At 43.8% G+C, this 6,000-nt stretch overlaps 8 non-coding genes across 8 annotated transcripts; all 8 read right to left on the minus strand.

The window, feature by feature from the left end:
* Window positions 1–1,386: 1,386 nt before the first annotated feature.
* On the minus strand, window positions 1,387–1,459 carry TRNAN-GUU (transfer RNA asparagine (anticodon GUU)). The gene has a single exon. It is a non-coding gene; the product is annotated as a tRNA-Asn (tRNA).
* An 892-nt stretch (window positions 1,460–2,351) lies between these two features.
* Window positions 2,352–2,424, minus strand: TRNAN-GUU (transfer RNA asparagine (anticodon GUU)). The gene has a single exon. It is a non-coding gene; the product is annotated as a tRNA-Asn (tRNA).
* Window positions 2,425–3,510: 1,086 nt separating this feature from the next.
* TRNAI-GAU (transfer RNA isoleucine (anticodon GAU)) lies at window positions 3,511–3,583 on the minus strand. The gene has a single exon. It is a non-coding gene; the product is annotated as a tRNA-Ile (tRNA).
* A 700-nt stretch (window positions 3,584–4,283) lies between these two features.
* TRNAI-GAU (transfer RNA isoleucine (anticodon GAU)) lies at window positions 4,284–4,356 on the minus strand. The gene has a single exon. It is a non-coding gene; the product is annotated as a tRNA-Ile (tRNA).
* Window positions 4,357–4,476: 120 nt separating this feature from the next.
* Window positions 4,477–4,549, minus strand: TRNAN-GUU (transfer RNA asparagine (anticodon GUU)). The gene has a single exon. It is a non-coding gene; the product is annotated as a tRNA-Asn (tRNA).
* Window positions 4,550–4,669: 120 nt separating this feature from the next.
* Window positions 4,670–4,742, minus strand: TRNAN-GUU (transfer RNA asparagine (anticodon GUU)). Its single transcript has one exon. It is a non-coding gene; the product is annotated as a tRNA-Asn (tRNA).
* Window positions 4,743–5,055: 313 nt separating this feature from the next.
* TRNAN-GUU (transfer RNA asparagine (anticodon GUU)) lies at window positions 5,056–5,128 on the minus strand. Its single transcript has one exon. It is a non-coding gene; the product is annotated as a tRNA-Asn (tRNA).
* A 120-nt stretch (window positions 5,129–5,248) lies between these two features.
* Window positions 5,249–5,321, minus strand: TRNAN-GUU (transfer RNA asparagine (anticodon GUU)). Its single transcript has one exon. It is a non-coding gene; the product is annotated as a tRNA-Asn (tRNA).
* Window positions 5,322–6,000: the final 679 nt, after the last annotated feature.

A 6,000-nucleotide genomic window follows, 5' to 3' on the forward strand; every position in this document is an offset into this window, starting at 1 on the left:
TGAAACGGAATGAACGCGAGTAAAACGAGAAGCGTCGCCACTGGATGGATTCGAACCATCAACTGCTCGGTTAACAGCCGAACGCGCTAACCATTGCGCCACGGAGGCTTCGACTCTGGCGGAGACGTATTATTCAACGATTTATTCTTAATTCTCCTACGTTTCACAACTCACTATTCTTAACAAATAATAATGAAACGGAATGAACGCGAGAAAAACCAGAAGCGTCGCCACCGGATGGACTCGAACCATCAACCTTTCGGTTAACAGCCAAACGCGCTAACCATTGCGCCGTGGAGGCTTCGACTCTGGCGGAGACGTATTATTCAACGATTTATTCTTAATTCTCCTACGTTTCACATATCACTATTCTTAACAAATAATAATGAAACGGAATGAACGCGAGTAAAACGAGAAGCGTCGCCACCGGATGGTTTCGAACCATCAAACTTTCGGTTAACAGCCGAACGCGCTAACCATTGCGCCACGGAGGCTTCGATTCTAGCGGAGACGTATTATTCAAAGATTTATTCTTAATTCTCCTACGTTTCACAACTCACTATTCTTAAGAAATAATAATGAAACAGAATGCACGCGAGTAAAACCAGAAGCGTCGCCACCGGATGGACTCTAACCATCAACCTTTCGGTTAACAGCCGAACGCGCTAACCATTGCGCCACGGAGGCTTCGACTCTGGCGGAGACGTATTATTCAACGACTTATTCTTAATTCTCCTACGTTTCACAACTCACTATTCTTAACAAATAATAATGAAACGGAATGAACGCGAGTAAAACGAGAAGCGTCGCCACTGGATGGATTCGAACCATCAACTGCTCGGTTAACAGCCGAACGCGCTAACCATTGCGCCACGGAGGCTTCGACTCTGGCGGAGACGTATTATTCAACAATTTATTCTTAATTCTCCTACGTTTCACAACTCACTATTCTTAACAAATAATAATGAAACGGAATGAACGCGAGAAAAACCAGAAGCGTCGCCACCGGATGGACTCGAACCATCAACCTTTCGGTTAACAGCCAAACGCGCTAACCATTGCGCCACGGAGGCTTCGACTCTGGCGGAGACGTATTATTCAACGATTTATTCTTAATTCTCCTACGTTTCACATATCACTATTCTTAACAAATAATAATGAAACGGAATGAACGCGAGTAAAACGAGAAGCGTCGCCACCGGATGGTTTCGAACCATCAAACTTTCGGTTAACAGCCGAACGCGCTAACCATTGCGCCACGGAGGCTTCGATTCTAGCGGAGACGTATTATTCAACGATTTATTCTTAATTCTCCTACGTTTCACAACTCACTATTCTTAACAAATAATAACGAAACGGAATTAACGCGAGTAAAACGAGAAGCGTCGCCACCGGATGGACTCGAACCATCAACCTTTCGGTTAACAGCCGAACGCGCTAACCATTGCGCCACGGAGGCTTCGATTCTGGCGGAGACGTATTATTCAAAAAATTATTCGAAATTCTCCTACGTTTCACAACTCACTATTCTTAAGAAATAATAATGAAACGGAATGAACGCGAGTAAAACCAGAAGCGTCGCCACCGGATGGACTCTAACCATCAACCTTTCGGTTAACAGCCGAACGCGCTAACCATTGCGCCACGGAGGCTTCGACTCTGGCGGAGACGTATTATTCAACGATTTATTCCTAATTCTCCTACGTTTCACAGCTCACTATTCTTAACAAATAATAATGAAACGGAATGAACGCGAGTAAAACGAGAAGCGTCGCCACTGGATGGATTCGAACCATCAACTGCTCGGTTAACAGCCGAACGCGCTAACCATTGCGCCACGGAGGCTTCGACTCTGGCGGAGACGTATTATTCAACGATTTATTCTTAATTCTCCTACGTTTCACAACTCACTATTCTTAACAAATAATAATGAAACGGAATGAACGCGAGAAAAACCAGAAGCGTCGCCACCGGATGGGCTCGAACCATCAACCTTTCGGTTAACAGCCAAACGCGCTAACCATTGCGCCACGGAGGCTTCGACTCTGGCGGAGACGTATTATTCAACGATTTATTCTTAATTCTCCTACGTTTCACATATCACTATTCTTAACAAATAATAATGAAACGGAATGAACGCGAGTAAAACGAGAAGCGTCGCCACCGGATGGTTTCGAACCATCAAACTTTCGGTTAACAGCCGAACGCGCTAACCATCGCGCCACGGAGGCTTCGATTCTAGCGGAGACGTATTATTCAACGATTTATTCTTAATTCTCCTACGTTTCACAACTCACTATTCTTAACAAATAATAACGAAACGGAATTAACGCGAGTAAAACGAGAAGCGTCGCCACCAGATGGACTCGAACCATCAACCTTTCGGTTAACAGCCGAACGCGCTAACCATTGCGCCACGGAGGCTTCGACTGTGGCGGAGACGTATTATTCAACGATTTATTCTTAATTCTCCTACGTTTCACAACTCACTATTCTTAACAAATAATAATGAAACGGAATGAACGCGAGTAAAACCAGAAGCGTCGCCACCGGATGGACTCGAACCATCAAACTTTCGGTTAACATCCGAACGCGCTAACCATTACGCCACGGAGGTTTCGATCCTAGCGGAGATGTATTATTCAAAGATTTATTCGAAATTCTCCTACGTTTCACAAATCACTATTCTTAAGAAATAATAATGAAACGGAATGAACGCGAGTAAAACCAGAAGCGTCGCCACCGGATGGACTCGAACCATCAACCTTTCGGTTAACAGCTGATCGCGCTAACCATTGCGCCACGGAGGCTTTGATTCTAGCGGAGACGTATTATTCAACGATTTATTCTTAATTCTCGTACGTTTCACTGCTCACTATTCTTACCAAATAATAATGAAACGGAATGAACGCGAGTAAAACCAGAAGCGTCGCCACCGGATGGACTCGAACCATCAACCTTTCGGATAACAGCCGAACGCACTAACCATTGCGCCACGGAGGGTTCAATTTGAAGCGGAGACGTATTATTCAAAGATTTATTCGAAATTCTCCTACGTTTCACAAATCACTATTCTTAAGAAATAATAATGAAACGGAATGAACGCGAGTAAAACCAGAAGCGTCGCCACCGGTTGGACTCGAACCATCAACCTTACGGTTAACAGCCGAACGCGCTAACCATTGCGCCACGTAGGCTTCGACTCTGGCGGAGACGTATTATTCAACGATTTATTCTTAATTCTCCTACGTTTCACAACTCACTATTCTTAACTAATAATAATGAAACGGAATGAACGCGAGTAAAACCAGAAGCGTCGCCACCGGATGGACTCGAACCATCAACCTTTCGGTTAACAGCTGATCGCGCTAACCATTGCGCCACGGAGGCTTAGATTCTAGCGGAGACGTATTATTCAACGATTTATTCTTAATTCTCGTACGTTTCACTGCTCACTATTCTTACCAAATAATAATGAAACGGAATGAACGCGAGTAAAACCAGAAGCGTCGCCACCGGATGGACTAGAACCATCAACCTTTCGGTTATCAGCCGAACGCGCTAACCATTGCGCCACGGAGGCTTCGACTCTGGCGGAGACGTATTTTTCAACGATTTATTCTTAATTCTCCTACGTTTCACAACTCACTATTCTTAACAAATAATAATGAAACGGAATGAACGCGAGTAAAACCAGAAGCGTCGCCACCGGATGGACTCGAACCATCAACCTTTCGGATAACAGCCGAACGCACTAACCATTGCGCCACGGAGGGTTCAATTTGAAGCGGAGACGTATTATTCAAAGATTTATTCGAAATTCTCCTACGTTTCACAAATCCCTATTCTTAAGAAATAATAATGAAACGGAATGAACGCGAGTAAAACCAGAAGCGTCGCCACCGGTTGGAGTCGAACCATCAACCTTTCGGTTAACAGCCGAACGCGCTAACCATTGCGCCACGGAGGCTTCGATTCTAGCGGAGACTTATTATTCAAAGATTTATTCGAAATTCTCCTACGTTTCACAAATCACTATTCTTAAGAAATAATAATGAAACGGAATGAACGCGAGTAAAACCAGAAGCGTCGCCACCGGTTGGACTCGAACCATCAACCTTTCGGTTAACAGCCGAACGCGCTAACCATTGTGCCACGTAGGCTTCGACTCTGGCGGAGACGTATTATTCAACGATTTATTGTTAATTCTCCTACGTTTCACAACTCACTATTCTTAACAAATAATAATAAAACGAAATGAACGCGAGTAAAACGAGAAGCATCGCCACCGGATGGACTCGAACCATCAACCTTTCGGTTATCAGCCGAACGCGCTAACCATTGCGCCACGGAGGCTTCGACTCTGGCGGAGACGTATTATTCAACGATTTATTCTTAATTCTCCTACGTTTCACAACTCACTATTCTTAACAAATAATAATGAAACGGAATGAACGCGAGTAAAACCAGAAGCGTCGCCACCGGATGGACTCGAACCATCAACCTTTCGGTTAACAGCCGAACGCGCTAACCATTGCGCCACGGAGGCTTCGATTCTAGCGGAGACGTATGATCCAAAAATTTATTCGAAATTCTCCTACGTTTCACAACTCACTATTCTTAAGAAATAATAATGAAACGGAATGAACGCGAGTAAAACCAGAAGCGTCGCCACCGGATGGACTCGAACCATCAACCTTTCGGTTAACAGCCGAACGCGCTAACCATTGCGCCACGGAGGCTTCGACTCTGGGGGAGACGTATTATTCAACGATTTATTCTTAATTCTCCTACGTTTCACAACTCACTATTCTTAACAAATAATAATGAAACGGAATGAACGCGAGTAAAACGAGAAGCGTCGCCACCGGATGGACTCGAACCATCAACCTTCCGGTTAACAGCCGAACGCGCTAACCATTGCGCCACGGAGGCTTCGATTCTAGCGGAGACGTATGATTCAAAAATTTATTCGAAATTCTCCTACGTTTCACAACTCACTATTCTTAAGAAATAATAATGAAACGGAATGAACGCGAGTAAAACCAGAAGCGTCGCCACCGGATGGACTCGAACCATCAACCTTTCGGTTAACAGCCGAACGCGCTAACCATTGCGCCACGGAGGCTTCGACTCTGGGGGAGACGTATTATTCAACGATTTATTGTTAATTCTCCTACGTTTCACAACTCACTATTCTTAACAAATAATAATGAAACGGAATGAACGCGAGTAAATCGAGAAGCGTCGCCACCGGATGGACTCGAACCATCAACCTTTCGGTTAACAGCCGAACGCGCTAACCATTGCGCCACGGAGGCTTCGATTCTGGCGAAGACGTATTATTTAACGATTTATTCTTAAATCTCCTACGTTTCACAACTCACTATTCTTAAGAAATAATAATGAAACGGAATGAACGCAAGTAAACCAGAAGCGTCGCTACCGGATGGACTCGAACCATCAGCCTTTCGGTTAACAGCCGAACGCGGTTTTTTGTATATAAAATCTTTATAAAACGATACATTACAAATATAACAATTTTATGTGATCATAGCGGATACGAAAATAAAAGAGGAAATGTCTCTTTTGTTAAAAAATAAATAATTTCGACATTGATAATGATAAATATTGCAATTACCGAAAAACTTTTTTTAATAGATTATTCATGATAACGTCAGACGGAATATCCATATTTAGTTAAGATATGCCAAAACGTTAACCACTAAGACTTTCCCAATGATATATAGAGGACGACCCTTCCAAGAACGCAAGACGCGACAAAACTTTCTGTACCGCTCTTCCCACTGAAGTTGAGGTAAATTAGCATAGTCATAGTCAATCCAAATGCCGAGAATCTTCAAAGGCGCACTTGAGATAGTTATACCACGCGAGACGAGAAGAACCCGACCGTGATAAAGACCAAGCCATTTCGCTTGACACTTCGCTGAGTTTAATTTAGCACCCGAAGCCTGACCAAAATCCGAAAGAATTTCGCAT

This window comes from Leiobunum rupestre, chromosome 1, assembly GCF_980474605.1.
Source record: "Leiobunum rupestre chromosome 1, qqLeiRupe1.1.hap1, whole genome shotgun sequence".
Lineage (NCBI taxonomy): Eukaryota > Metazoa > Arthropoda > Arachnida > Opiliones > Sclerosomatidae > Leiobunum > Leiobunum rupestre.